This window comes from Larus michahellis, chromosome Z (assembly GCF_964199755.1).
Source record: "Larus michahellis chromosome Z, bLarMic1.1, whole genome shotgun sequence".
Lineage (NCBI taxonomy): Eukaryota > Metazoa > Chordata > Aves > Charadriiformes > Laridae > Larus > Larus michahellis.
The window spans coordinates 54,556,142-54,571,994 of NC_133930.1; positions in this window are offsets into that span (position 1 = coordinate 54,556,142).

Consider the following 15,853-nt stretch of genomic DNA (forward strand, 5'->3'; position numbering starts at 1 on the left):
TGTTATAGCAATAAGAATAAGCAAGAGCCTCTCTACATACCATTCCTTGGCACTAATTGTAAACATTGCTCTTATCACTCTGAAAACAAACTGTTTTCGGCACAACATGCTGTTAATTTCAGAGAGTTAGAAGAAGTCTAGCTAAGAAGTAAAACTACTGAACAGAAAGTTGGTTCTGTTTTACCTCAAATCAGGACAGAAGGAAAAGAGCACAAGGATCTTCATTTTTCTCTTGCTCCTTGAGCACTACACCAGGGCTCTTCTGAGGGGAGTAAGAGGTACCCAGCCAAACTGAGCATCCCACTGAGAGACTCCCAGGAAGGATGGACTTGCAACAGCCTTAACTGGACAATTTTTCTGAGAGAGGAGACCCAGGTGGCCTTCCGGGCTCTTTCAGGCACAGCACTCCTCGCGGTCCACAGCAAACCGCTTTATCTAGCATGCATCTCTTCACAGGAGCACAGCCCAGTGGAATAAAACTACACATATAATTAAATGCAGCCATCCCCAGAGAAAGCTCTGCACACAAGGCACCTGCAGGCGAGTGGAAAAGCTGCAGCCCCAAGCCTCCACTCGTCTGGGCTTGCAGTGGACCAGAGCCCCAGCAAACTGAGGCACGGGGGCTTAGCATTTAAGCAAAGGTCCACGGAAAGCAGCCCCAGTGTCTGCCCCTTCTCTTCGCCTCCTGGTGCTTACTGCTGCGCTGGGCATGGCTGGCGCGCTCCACAGCAAGGACAACGCTTGTTGCAAAGTCTCCAGGTGGGTTTGACAGCCTGCACATCTCCTTGCCTGTGTTGCCTCTTCCTCCCCGACGCTTTCCAGAGCCAGGGCAGGAGAGCAGCTCGCACAAAGCTCGAGCCCTTGTGAGTCGGTATCTATTTGAGCACCCCAGGGTGTGGGCGGAGTGAGCACAATGTTCAAGGCACTGAAGTGAGAACCTGGGCAAACAGGAGTGAGGTAGCGTCTGAGGCCGCAGAGCAAATATTTGCCTGTAACGCACTTTGGCAGATAACTGAAAGGCAGCCAGCAAAGGGTGGAGAAGTCCAGTGGAGACAAGGCACTGCTTGTTTTCTCAGCCACGCAGAGGACATAAATGCAAAGCCAAGGCCATTGAGGCCTCCCAAGCAGCCATAAAAGGTGAAAAACAGGAGTGGGCCAGTCACAGCTGGCCTACACTAAATGCTTAAATGCCCTCCAAGCACAAGTATGAGCATAATCTCAGAGGTGGCTCACCTGCCTCTGATCTGCTGGCTTGTTCCTCTGAGAAGCAGCTTTCCAGGCAGGAAGAGGGAGGGAAAAGACCTTCCCATGCCATCTTTCTTCCTCCATGTCTGCAGCAGGAGCTGCCCATTACTGAGTTCCGACTGGGAAGGTTGGGGCGGAGAAGAACACGGCTGGCTCCAGCTCCTGACAACATCTTGAGACTCCAGACCTACTGTTTGCTTACTGCATGGTCAAACAAACTGCATTTGCCTCCTGCTGGGTCTGTGGCATTGGGTGTTTCATGATCCACCCAGCTGGGAACCTTTCTGCTGCCTGGTAAGGTGCAAGGGCAGATCATTCATCACTACCCTGCTTGGCCCCCTCCTCCCCCCAAAAAAAGCACTGGGCTACGCAGAATTAGATCCCCCTTATGTTCAAGGGATCAGATTAAAAAAGGCAGAAATTGGTATTTTGTGGTGCCTTTTTCTGAGCAATAGCAAAACTTGGTCTCTGTCCGGATCAGTAATGTTCCAGGTGCAGTGAGAGGGTGATGTTCTTCTTTTTTTATACCTGGTTTTGCTGTTCGCAAAACCTGCGTGTATCCTACTTCCTCAGACAGATTTGGTAGCACAGGGGAGGCTTCATCCTGGTGGTAACAGTTGTCTTGGCCCCAGAAGTCGGTGTCATGATGTGACTGTGTCCACGTGCCCCCCAACGCCGGGAACCACTGGAGCAAGGAGCCCTGGGTCTAGGCTGTCACGCCCCACTCTCAGTAAAGAGGGGGGTAAGTGACTTCAGACTCGGAAATTCCCAACGGCACAGACTAAGGTGAGATAAATCTCAAGGTCCATATATAAACATTTATTAGCTTCCCAAAATGGTTGGTGTAGGTCTTAACAAGGCCACAGTAATTGGTTAGGTATATAACAAATGATGGCAAATGGTGAGGTATGCATTGTGTTACTTAACAGCAGGTATAGGACAACTTATGGCAAGCGGTACTTAAGGTCGTACTTAAAGTCGTTACTCAAGGTCATGACTTAACTCTAACCATTACTTAACAACTCTAAGAGAAAAGAGAAACTGAGGGATAGAGAAAGGAAAAGATAGAGAAAAAGACAGAGATAAAGAGATCACGGGTCCTGGTTCCAGCGTCTTTTTCTGGGAATCTTCCCAGGCACAATCTTCTTCTTTCTCGGAAAAATCTTCCCAGGTACGGTCTTCTTTCTTCGGAAGAATCTTCCCAGGCACATTCTTCTTCTTTTGTTTCTTCTTTGTTCCCCTCCTTAGGGGCGCTTATTTTCCCCTTTTATGTTTGCTGAATTAGCATGGTCCACCCCCCTTGCCGAGGACAGTCTTGTCTCAGGTTTCTTCCTTCTCCCTGGTGACGTGTAGCATGATTTGTGTGGAGAGACAACTTCCATAGTCATAAATGTTTAGCATGATCTCTATAATCTTCATTAGCACATGCAGGGTTTGCACTTTCATATGCATTTCATGGATAATGAAGCAGAGGTCACTCATCAGACACAACGGCCCCAAGAACTGAGAACTAGGAAGCTCACCACATAAGTGGCAGAACTATCTTGTCTTCACAAGACAGTTGTCCCACACTTTCGGGCACCAGAAGTGTTAGCCTTATCGGTTCCTTGGAAGTCCAGCCACCATGACCTGCCCCACTCTCTGTGCTATTGCCTTCCTCCCCACCTCTGAGCTGCAGGAAGGCCACGGCAGAAGGGGCTCTGCCCCCAGGGGAAAGGCCTGGCCTCACAGGCATCCACCCCACACCCCAGAGAGCAGCTGTGGGAGGAAGGGCTGTTGGTACCCTGGGGAAGGAGACCGTTTTCTCAGCCAAGCAGTGCTTCCTGCAGGGCCATGCAAAGGGTTTTTATCTGTGTTGCTTTTCACTCCCTTGTTGTCCCAAAGCTGTTGCAAACTGAAAACGTGCTAACGGATTTTGGGAAACTGCTGGTCCAAAGTTGGTGAGGCCTTGGGGCCATTTGACACAAGCTCCCTGGCTGACAGCGGCTGGCACTTCAGAAAAGAGTAAGGCAGGATAAAAGATCTTCCTCCATCTTCTGCTGAAGAGCATTTAGGAACTTTTGGAAGGAAGTGTTGCTCTAGGGCCTCCATATTTAATAGTTCTCATGGAACTTGTGCCACAGATTTGTTTAGAAGCTTTTGAAAACTGCACAAACTCCTAATGTCACCAGCTTTGGCAGCAGAAGTTAACTCTGCATCTTGTGAAGCAGCTCATCCTTTTTCTGAGCATAGGACCTATTCTCTGCTAATTCCATGGGGTGTCACCAGACCTGGTGGCATAAGAAGCCGTGAATAGAGGTTTCCCTGTTCACATTCCAGCAGCACACAGTAGGTATGGTAAAAAAACAACAACAAATGCTAGTAGTGTGTGACTTCCTATTAAAGGGCACTGAGGCGCCCATCTGCGTCCTGACAGGGAGTCACATGAGGTACACTGCCTCCTGGGAGCTAAGGTTAGAGGTGTTGCCCAGAGGGTGTCACACCTTCTCAAGAACACAGACTACTACCTTTGTTACCCTTTCACATGGGTACACTGCAAGCCGGAACCTGGGCAGAATTAAGGAAGACTATAAAGCCCTGGGGGTGCAAGTGAAAAAAATTGGTGCCCAAGTTCTCTTTTCCTGCATTTTACCAGTTAGAGGAAAGGAAGCACCCAGAAATGGACAGATAATGCATGTCAGCTCCTGGCTACATGGCTGGTGCCGTCATGAGGGTTTTGGCTTTTTTGACAGGCACTTTTTTGACAATGGGACATTCTTTGATGAACACAGCCTGTCAGAGAGGGATGGGATCAACCTGTCTAGAAGGGACAAGGGAATCTGTGGCAGCAGGCTGGCCAACTTGGTGAAGCAGGCTTCAAACTGGAGGACTTGGGGGGTGGGGTGCAGGGTGGCAATGCTCACGCCAACTTAGCCAACTGGGGAATAAGCCAGGCCAACCAGAGCAGTGACAGATGTTTCTTAGCTGACTCCCAAGATGACATCCAGAAGGCCAACCAGAGCAGTGACAAATGTTTCTTAGCTGACTCCCAAGATGAGATCCAGAAGGCCAACCACCTCAAGGGTGTGAATGGCTCCTGTGGATCTTCTTGCTCCCCTCCAGGGAAATCTGTGTGTTCAACTACCTCTCTGAAATGCCTGTACACCAACGCACACACCAAGGGGAATAAACAGGAAGAACGAGAGATCTGTGTGCCGTCGCAGGACCATGATCTCATTGCAATTACAGAGACATGGTGGGATAGTTCACATGACTGGAATGCTGTCATGGATGGCTATATGCTTTTTAGGAAAGACAAGCCAGCGAGGCGAGGCAGTGGAGTTGCTCTCTATGTGAGAGAGCAAAAAAAAACCTTTCCCCCTACCAAGGGAAACCTTGGTAGCCTTCTGTGATGGAATGACTGGCTGGGTGGATGAGGGGAGAGCAGTGGACATTGTCTACCTTGACTTCAGCAAGGCTTTTAACATAGTCTCCCGTAACATCCTCATAGGGAAGCTTAGGAAGGGTGAGTTAGATAAGTGGAGAGTGAGGTGTATTGCGAACTGGCTGAATGGCAGAGCTCAGAGCATTGTGATCAGCGGCACAGAGTCTAGTTGTAGGAATGTAACTAACAGTGGTAGCCAGCAGTCAGTACTGGGCCCAGTCTTGTTCACTACATTCATCAACGACCCAGTAGGGGGGAGAGAGTGTAACCTCACCAAGTTTGCTGATGATACAAAACTGGGAGGAATGGCTGACACACCAGATGGCTGTGCCACCATACAGAGAGACCTGGACAGGCTGGACAGTTGGGCGGAGAGGAACGTTATGAAATTCAACAAGGGCAAGTGTAGGGTGCTGCACTTAAGGAGGAACAACCCCATACATCAGTACAGTTTAGGGGTTGGCCTGCTGGAGAGCAGCTCTGCAGAGGGTGTCCTGGGAGTCCTGGTGGACAACAAGCTGACCATGAGGCAGCAATGTGCCCTTGTGGCCAAGGAGGCCAATGGCATCCTGGGTGCATCAAGAAGAGTGTGACCAGCAGGTTGAGGGAGGTCATCCTCCCCCTCTACTCTGCCCTGGTGAGGCCACATCTGGAGTACTGTGTCCAGTTCTGGGCTCCCCAGTTCAAGAAGGACAGGGAGCTACTGGAGAGAGTGCAGTGAAGGGCTACAAAAATGATCAAGGGAATGGACCATCTCTGTTATAAGGAAAGGCTGAAACACCCGTTTAACCTGGAGAAGACTGAGAGGGGATCTCATCAATGCTTATAAATATCTAAAGGGTGGGTGTCAAGAGGATGGGCTAGACTCTTTTCAGTGTTGCCCAACGACAGGACAAGGGGCAATGGGCACAAACTGGAACACAGAAAGTTCCATCTGAACATGAGGAAAAACTTCGTTACTTTGAGGGTGGCAGAGTACTGGAACAGGCTGCCCAGAGAGGTGGTGGAGTCGTCTTCTCTGGAGATACTCAAAACCCACCTGGATGCATTCTTCTCCAGCCTGCTCTGGGTGAACCTGCTTTGGCAGGGGGGTTGGACTAGGTGATCTCCGAAGGTCCTTTCCAACCCCTACCATTCTGTGATTCTGTGATTTCCCATTTGAGTCCTGTTTTTTTAGACTGCTACTGTACATTCTCTGTTTGCAGGTTTAAAGTCCTAGTACATTTGCCATGTCCTGGCGCAGAGCTATTCCATACTTGCAGCTTCTTGGAACGTGTCCTGTCCCCACCTTAATACGGGGAGACCAGAACTAGTGGAGGCCTCATGATGCAGATACACCGGAGAATGAATTAATTACTTTTTTTCCCTTCCTTGTAATTCTCAACCTTTTGTTTCCTTTTCTGACCACTATTGGCATACCAAACCATTCACAGAATGTCCCAGGTCCCTTACTGAGTGGCAACGGTTGACGTGGAGTCCACCAGTCTGTCGCCATGGCAAGGGTTGCTGTTGCCCCGGGCATGCTACTTCATGTTCATCAAAGCTGGGTTTCATCTGCCAAATTTCATCTGCCCAATTATTTTGACATTGTGCGAGCCTTCTGCTGTCATTAAGTAAAGAGATACAGCTTGCTAGTTTCCTGGCTGACAGGTAAACCTTATAAAAATAAGTAAGGGAGCAGGAACCCTGAGTTTGCAAAGAGTCTGAAACAAGAGTATGAAGGTATAACATACCCTGTCCCCAAGGCAGCCACAATTGCTACTTGGCAGAAACACAGGGAGGAAGGTTTGATACGCAGAGATCTACACCCTCCGCTCTTGTTTGAGTTGCTTTTGCTTCAGGGCAGTCTTTGGAGCTGGTTATGCTTTTGTAAAGCCTAAAGCTGCTCCAAACCCTGGATTGCACTTCAGCACCCAGTGTTGTTGCTGGGGAATGGTGACTTTCCCCACAGCAGATGGAGCACTCATGTGACACTCCGTACACTATGTATCATCTATTTACATCTTTTTTTACATTAGCAACAGATGGCTTGGCATAATTATTTTTTTTTAAATTAGGGGGAAAATGTATCTAAAACTTTACAAATTTTCTGGAGCCTATGTTTTTTACTTTTACAGCACCAATGCTGAGGTCTTTAGTGAAAGGACCTCCCTCACCCTTCCATTGCCTTCTGTGAAGAGTGCAGGTAGAGAGGTGCAGGTAGAGAGGATCGCAGTAAGCAAGCATTAACTCTTCCAATCATGCAAGGGGGAGAGGAAAAGGCAGCTCTGAAGCAAGAAAGACAAAAGGGAGAAGAAATATACTTATGTGCAGTAGTAGGAGCGGGAGGGCAAGAAGAGAAGCATTAGTGCTGACTTCAAAAGCTTCAAAAGCTTCAAAAGCTGATCAGACTCAAGTCCTACAAAAGCATTAGCATTCTTCAGAAATATAAAAGTTAGCAAAACCTGAGTTCAACATTCAGTTTCTTCCTGTTCCTCTTTTGGTGAATAAGGCTGTAGGCACTGGGTCCCTGCTATCGATTTTTTCTCAGGAAATATGAGGCTTGCTGGGGAGGAAGGTTAAAGTAAACCAGGACTTTCCCATACTCATGTGACTCCAAAAGCTGGGGCTGTAAGAAGCTGCCAGCTTCGTTTGACTTAGCAGTGCTGATGCTGTCAGAAGAAAAGAAGAGGCGCTTATTAAGGCCATGGGAAGAGATACAGGATAGACCAAGAGCAGCCAAGGTACTGAAATCTCTTTATCAGACTACATTTGCCTGGAAAACAAAAGGTCTTTGGATCACCAGGGATGAAAAACATCCCCAAAATTGCCAGATGCAAGCATCACCTTTGTGCACAGTGTCAAGCCTTGTATACCGGCAATGTGCAAGGCTGCTGCCATCTGTTGGGAGGTGGCTAGGGCTTGGTGTGAGAGAGCTGTCAGAGGAGCACATGAGAAGGCTGTTGGGACACAGAGGATTTAACCTGTATCCTCAATGCCAAGGGCCGTATCAGAGGGAAAGGAGCCTTCCATGGGGCAGTGCATCTGTCCACAACCTCATCAATGCTATAGTACTGTCTGCGGGCAAGTATCTGAACTGCCTTGTGCCAACAGGAAGGAGTAGAGTATAGCTTTGGGTGGAAAATATTTTTCATTACAACAGTCCCTGAGAAACATCTCTTGGAGAAGGAGTACACAGGCAATACCAAGATCTGCGGACAAAGCTCTGGGCAAAGGCTGCAGGACCTGTCAGTAGCCAATGGACCAGTGGGTGCTACATTTGTAAGCAGGTCTTTCCCAGCTCAGGCATGTACATCTGCTGTCTGAGGTGTCATTCTTTTGACAGCTTATTTTGACCCGTGGACCTTTGCTGCAGTAAATCAAATGATGTGCCTATGGGTTCTTGCTTGGTGTTTCTTAGCAAGCAAACATGGTATGGTGGGTGGATGCAAAGCTAGTTTACATTTTTACGCTAGTTTTACTCCTCTGTAAATCCTACTCAGTAATGACTAATCCCCAAGTTGATTCCCCTTTCCCATTCGGATTATTTTATTTTCACTAGATTTTGGTACTTTATAAAATTTAACCATTTAGGGTCTACCTGTTGTGATTTTTCACATGCTACAAGGACAAGTGGCTCGCTCTATGGCAGTACCCCATAGCTTATATGTAGCAGCAAATTTCAAGTTTATGGTAAAAGCAACGGCAATGGAGATTGTAAGACACAGCCCTTCCAAGAAAGCATAAATACTTAAAGAAAAAGCACAGAAAGAGCAGATTGCAAAAGAAACTATGGAAAATGCCTACAAGGAGTCAGGCAAGACACCAAGGCTAGGTCCACTGCTCTGAGGAGCCCACCCATCCTGGATCTATTTGTGAAGCTTCCCATAATGGCAGGGACAGGTTGGGCCATGCAGCCTCTTCTTACCTGCCATCATCTTTACGAGAAACAACACTACCCAGGGGTCATCCCCTGGCCAAAGCAAGGCGGACGCAAGCAAGCTGACGCTATGATCCTTTATGAAGAGTTGTGCAATGAATTCATTCCTGCTGGGCTCAGGTCAATCTGGCTGCAGCAGCTCAAAGAAAGGCAGCGACAGATGCCCTGAGAAGCTAGGTCACATCAAGGAGCACAGCGTGAGAAGACCCACCCTCCTAACAACCCCACTGGCTCGCAGGGGTGCTGGGCCAGCTCAGCTCTGGCCCCAGGGACTGGCTTTCCTCTCTGGCACGCAATGACGCTGCTGTGCCCCACTGAGGATGCAGTAGAGCAGATATTGGCTTGCTATGGTTCCCCTCCATCAGCTCACTGATGCTGGGACCCATTGCCCATGCTGCAGCTGCACCCTGGCCTTGCTTTTTTGGCTGTCGCATACTCCTCATGGGATCAACATGGGCCCCTGTTAGAATCTGATCTCATCACCCTTTGCAGGTGAGCATTCCTTAATGAGGGCTGTTCTTTGAGGCGTTTCCTGGCAGGCAGGTGGTCCCCGGGCTCACTCTGTCCCTCTCTCTCCTCGAAAGGGTAAAGGTCTGCCTTCTTCTTTCTCCCGTTCCTGGCAATGAAACACCAGCGATCTCCTGGCTTATGAGGAGATGTTTCAGCTATTCCCCATGTGTCTTTGCCCCAGATCTACCATGATGTCTGCAGTGCCTGCGCGAGTCAGTGAGGCACTCAGCGTGGGCAGCAGCCCACTGCCGGAGCAGGAGGTAGGACAGGAAAAGGCCTGCTGGGGCTGGGCTAGCATGGCTACTTCTGCTGCTGGTCTAAAATTACTGCTATCAATTGCCCATTTCTTCTGAGCAAGGTGAAATGAATCAACAACAAAGACCTGAATCCAGGAAAGGGTTTGCTTAGCAGCCCAGAACAGGAAGTTCAGGGGATTTGCAGAGAAGCAGCTTTTCCGACACCATGTTGCCAGCCCTTGTGGTTTTACCCCTGAGGCTTTTTTTTCTTAGGGCTCTTGCAGTTGCAAATTGATTACCAAGTTCTCTCTTTTTGTTTTCATATTGAGACACCCTTTGCTTGTGGGAGCTCTGAATAAAACCATGAGAAGAAGAACCCCAGGGGCTCAAAATACCTGTATATAAACACAGGGTAACTCCACGGAGATTATTTTCAAAGCAATGCCTTGTTTTTCATCAAGAAAAGACTTGCACCCAACAACAGAGAAAACCAGTCTCTCCAGACGTGACTGAAACTATATGCAATACCTCTTCTCCCACCTCCCAGGCACAAATACGGCCCTGCCTAACTAGAGGTCTGCTTTGATACTGTACTGCTTCTGGTCTTCATTCCCCGCTTGCAGTTACCAAACCAGGAGGCGTTGCTGAGGGAAGTTATAAGCCAAAAGTTTCCCGGACTTCAGGTCCTTCATCCTTCTTGGGGAAAGGCAGCAGACCCAGGGTGCTCAGCTCCTTGCACAGGGAGGAGGCAGAACCATGGCGCTGTACCAGACTGCCTTCTTCAGGTTGCTACATGAGGAATTTAACCATTTAACCAGATACCTTTCTACCTTCCTTCCTGATGCATGGCCTATGAGATGCAAGAGAGTTAAGGGTTGGCTGGAAGGAGTATTTAGGGGTTAGGTGTGAACTGATGTGGTATACGGGCAAGTGATTCATCAAAATTTCCTTTGTGATCTTTACTGTGGTCCTTACACACCACAATAAGAAAGTGGGAGGGGAATGAACAAAACTACATAAACCTGCCAGGAAAAGAGAAATGAGACTAGAGCAGCTTCAGGTTGGTTGGCTGCATGCTGCAGACTGTAGATGGGATGAAAACATAAAACATAAACAGTGATAAACCAGCTCAATGAGGAGGCATATCAGAATAGTTATTTTGAGTCAACATGCATTAAATTGCATACCGTGACCTCCTTAGAGCCCAGGCTCACAGGCAACAGCATCAGGCAACACCAACCCCTGGCACCCAGGTGGTGAAGAAGGCAAGAAATTCAAGAGTGACCTTCCGCTTTGGAGAGTAAGGACATGTCCCATGGGATGATGGAAGATCTCTCCCTGAAAAAGTTGATTTACTCAGGAATGCTTGCACTGCCCTTCATAAAGTGTGGCAGGGGTTATTTTCAGGTTTTGCTGCCTCCCCATCTTGGTAAAAAAAGAAGTAAGTTTCCAGAATGAAGGCAGAAAGGGGGAGGGGGGAGAAAATGATTCTCGACTGTGAAGCACAACATATGCTAGTGTGAAGCTGAACAGCTTTCCATGCAACATATTCTAGCCAAGCTATTAGTAACACCTGATACACCCATGGTTCCCCATCAGTTACCTGCCAGTAATGAGCAATTGACTCAATATTATTAATTATGTTCCTTTCTCCTCTTCTTCCCTCCCACCAATTAAGCATCTGTTAATCATGAGAAATAATCCTCTTCTTGGAAAATATGGGACAAACAATGAGTTTTTGTAATAAAATGGAATATTATTGTAAATAATCATTAAGGTGTCCTGAAATAAGGTGGAGCCATATCGTTACCCCAGGGATTTCAAGCACTGCTATGTAGCAAAACTCCTGGGGAAAGGTAAGCTGGTCAGATCTGCCAGCTGATGCACACAGGTAGCAAGTGTCAGAAACACCAGCAGCAAGACAGATTTGGTCAGACCAGGACTTCTCTGGTCCCATGTCTATTAAGGTCCACGCCAGCTGCCTTGAAAGCAGCCACCTTTTCATTCATCTTCCCCTTCCCCAGGCAGGACTAGCTGTGCAGGAACCAGTTCTCACAGGTGCCAGCCTGTCTTCAGAAGCCTCCCAGCAGAGGTTCCACCAATGCCCCAGACAGTATCCTGTCCTGATTCACTTTAGCAAGTTTCTTCTAATCTAAGTCTGATTTGCCGCAATTCAAGCTCGCTGCTGCTTCCTCCAGTCATACCCTATGTGGGCAATACCATCCCCTTTTAACATATTTAAAGACTCACATCCTCCTCAGTCTACCCCATAGGCAAAATACCAATCTTTCCTCATGGATTGTCTAGAATTTTCATCATTCTTGTGCCTTTTATCTAGTATTAGCATAAACAAGGAGAGACAAGATATTTAGATGTCCTCATACAGGGCCATACAGTGCCAATAAGAGTAGATCACAAAATTATGAATTTTTTTAGGAGGACCCTTTTTGTTTCCCCCCACTCCGCCATACCCTTTGTTTTAATCCACTGAACAGAGAGACCTAACATTTGCCATGAAAGTTGCAACAGAAGTACCCATGGCAAGATCTGAGATTACCTAGGCACAAACGAAATGCATGTGATGATAGACTTCGATGTGGACGCTGAAGTGGCAAACATCTTATAAAAGGCAATGTGATATAGAGCAGGGGCATACAAAGAGACTGAATCCAAGTCATAGTACAGGAAACTCAACTCTAACCTCCTGCTTGCCTCATTTTGCAGTATTAATTATAAATTTTATTACTTGGATGGAATTCTCACTTCCTGAATGAACAAAATCCCTGGTTTACAGAAAGCACCTCTACTTACTACAGCGCCTAATGATGTGCTGTCCACATGGGAACAGCACCTGCAGCCCTATCTCTGCCCTAAACATCCTCAGGTCCCTGAGCTCAGGGAATCAGGTGTAATGAAATTTAGCAGCTTCTTCCCCAGGTCAAAATCCCAGTGCCCACAACAGGGAAGAAGGCAACCCATTAGGACACCAATCTCAAAGAAACAGGGATAATGAGACTTACTGCCCTGTCTCCTTGGAACAAATCATAGAACGTGTTGGGTTGGAAGGGACCTTTAAAGGTCATCTAGTCCAACCCCCCTGCAGTAAGCAGGGACATCTTTAACTAGATCAGGCTGCTCAGAGCCTCAATGTCTCGAATGAGCCTTGAATGTCTCCAGGAATGGGGCCTCCACCCCCTCTCTGGGCAACCTGTTCCAGTGCCTCACCACCCTCATTGTAAAGAACTTCTTCCTAATGTCTAATCTAAACCTACCCTGCTCTAGTTTAAAACCATTGCCCCTCCTCCTATCGCTACATGCCCTTGCAAACAGCCCCTCTCCAGCTTTCCTGCAGGCCCCCTTCAGGCCTGCGTGGCTTCTAGTGTTGGTGACTAAAAGGCAGTTTCCTCTTTGGTTGGCACTTGGAAGCAGAAAACGTACCTACAACTGCAACTGTACAACAGACCTTCTAAAATAGCCATCTACTCTGGCAGCCTTGTCTGAGGAACTCTTGAGTGTTTAGCTGAGCTTTCCACAGAAAGCACAGAGGCATCAGATGGAAGGACAAGTGTGTACGCATCAAACTTTCAACCTGATTTAATAGCACCTTACCAAATACGTAATTACATGTTTTTCCATAAACATTGGAACTGTGTACCAAAGCAGGCTAAAAAGTTCACCTACAAGTCCAGAAGACTTGGCCTAACTTGGTCCTGGACTTCCCAGCTAAGACTTGTTGGACATTTCTTCGTAGAATGGATCATGTCTTCCTGATGCCCAAGGGCCTTTCATAGCATGAATCGGTAAAAGCACAGGATTGCAGCACAGGCCAGTCACATCCAGCTCTTCCCTGCCCCACCACAACCTTCATCCTTTCTGTAAACCTACACAGACTTTATGCTGTTTCCTTCAACTTACTTCACTAACTGGATTCTCATCCACCTGCTTTATGCTTTTGTTGGCTTGTAGGATTGATATGTGAAGGTACTAATTAATCATCTGTACTGGTTTATCATCCTGAAAGCTTAGTGCCCATGAATCTGGAGGTACCAATCAGACTGCTCAGGGAAAAGATATCTAATGTACAATATACTTTTGGGACTAAGATTTTGTAATCCTTGTAATGGCAATAATGAAGATGAAAATCACTGAGTTATCTCTGAAATTCCTGTCCAGGGACACCAAGATAAGAATTGATCAAGACTGCAGAAGAGCTACCACCAAGTCTATCCCAGGGAAGGGCGGAAAAGGGAGAATAAAACAGTTTCCCACACAGAAAGTCAATAAAATAAACCAACAGAATCTCTTACTTTAATATCAATTTATTATCATTAAAAGTAACAACAAGTAGGTTTAAATCCTTTTGTCTTAAAAATCTAGTGTAATACACAGGTCACTGCTACAGTTCTATGAAACCTATGGCAAAACTGTATCCCCAAATCACACCGTGCTGCCTCATCCTTATAGACATCAATGGTGTGGGACACAAACAACACAGAAACAGATTGCTCTATGCAGCACTTGTCATAAGGATGGTCATTAGGCAGCAAGATGCTACAAGTTATTGTGTAAGAGCTATTAAGTATAACTTTAGTTTTCCCCTTTGTTAATATTGCTGGAACAATCAAATATTTCACACAGTTTTTGGTGAAGCTGCAAGAATCTTTTAAGAACTGTACTTTTCCCCTGTATCTCTTCTTTGCTGCTGAAGTTCTACTTTTTTTCTTTTCCCCTATTAGTGACACGGCTGCCCCATTTCAGGAGACAAAACCGCAGTGATGTTTGCAGTCAGTCTCCACACAGCATCACATTATTTCCTCCACATTCTGAAGCCAGTGCTCAGCTTTAGTAATTACCTTTAACACTGCTGCCAGAACAACTTTGCAGCGCACAGTTCAGGAATACTACATGCTCATGTATAGATTTCCAGCTTCGTGGGAGCTCTAGAGCTTAAGTTAAGCTCAAGCTAAGTACCCAAGGTAGCTAACTTACAGCTAGTTCGGATCTGTGTAAAGGAGCAGCAGCCAGACGCTGCAGGACAGATGCATCTTTGCATTACAGCTGTTCACAAAAAGGCCTGAGCAAGTCATAATGCTGTTCATCAGTGGCTTGTAGGAGAAAAAAAAAGTCTCCACAAGCAAGCACACATATTGGTGAAAAGGAAGGATGGTCCTAATTCTTTCAAGCATTTAATGTGTTGATTTTAAGCTTACAGTGTTACTCAATATTCAAAAGTAATCAGAAGCCTCTGAGGGAAACCCTTTTGGCTAGCAGAAATTTAGTGAAGGAAGAAACAGAACACAGGTAAACTTTATATAGCTACTCAGATGTGGCTTGTACGTGACTTTGGGAGCAGACCCCTTAGATGGGTATTTCTGCATGAACTTCACAGTACCATGTGGAATTGGGGAGCTCAATGAAAACAAATCGGTAAGCAGCTTCACGTACATCTATATTCACTCTGGATTTAGAGAGTCAAGGCAAAAAGTATAAACACAATCACAGGATAAACACATGGAGGAGGCACTAGATCAACAAATTCTATGAACAGACTCCAGTTGTTCTACAACAGCAGTTCACGCTCTTCTCTAAGCAGACACACAAGTTAAACTCCAGGAAAAAAGGGTGTCTTAAATTTAATCAATTAAAAATACTTATTTGAAGTTTGCTCTCAGCTGTATCTCTTGGGAGAAAAAAAAAGAAAAAAAAAACAAACCAAAACAACCCTTACAGCAAAATTGCAAAATCCTGTTTTACCTCACATCCTAAACTACTGTCTTGCTCTGTAAATGTACCTAACAGTTTATGAATATCCTATGCTTACTCAATAACACCTTAATGACTTTTAACTGAGGTAGCCACTAACCATCACCATACATTAGCAATGCTAACAGAAAGGGAAAAGCTGAACTAAGACGCTCCAGAACAGTTAGTTTCCCAAAACCAATCGCGTTTACTTCCAAAAAAGGTCATTTTCTGTCTTGCTCTCCTCCTCCTCCCACCATTGTTTCACTTCCTGTTTCTCCTCTTGCCCATCTCTAACAGCAACAAGGAAAAAATTAGCTTTCCAGTTAATTTGAAATATGTCTTTGGATTTCCGAAAGCAAATTTTCAAATGACAAAACAGTGAATTTACTTTTAAATGTCATTGAAAATACTGACACTGAAGGACAATCTCCAGCCCCAGTGACTGACACGTTAGGTGCCAGCTTTATCATCTTCCTGTGCATGCCTAGGTGCTAGAAGCTGTGGAAAGATGCCTGCATGGGCGAAACACAGAAGCTGTGAAAAGGTCCCTTTCACTGTAAGTCTCATTCTATATATGTAAACACGCAAAGAATCACCTCTCTCATCACTGTCTTTCAAGTACTCAGGAAGTTAAAATAAAATGGCAATTATCACTCCTCTAGCTAAAAAGAACTTAGATCTATCGTATCCTTGACCCTTCCAGTGGCATTCATTTCTTAAAATGAAAATATTTTCACAAATTACTTCTGCAGCTATGATAGCCTATATTGAAAT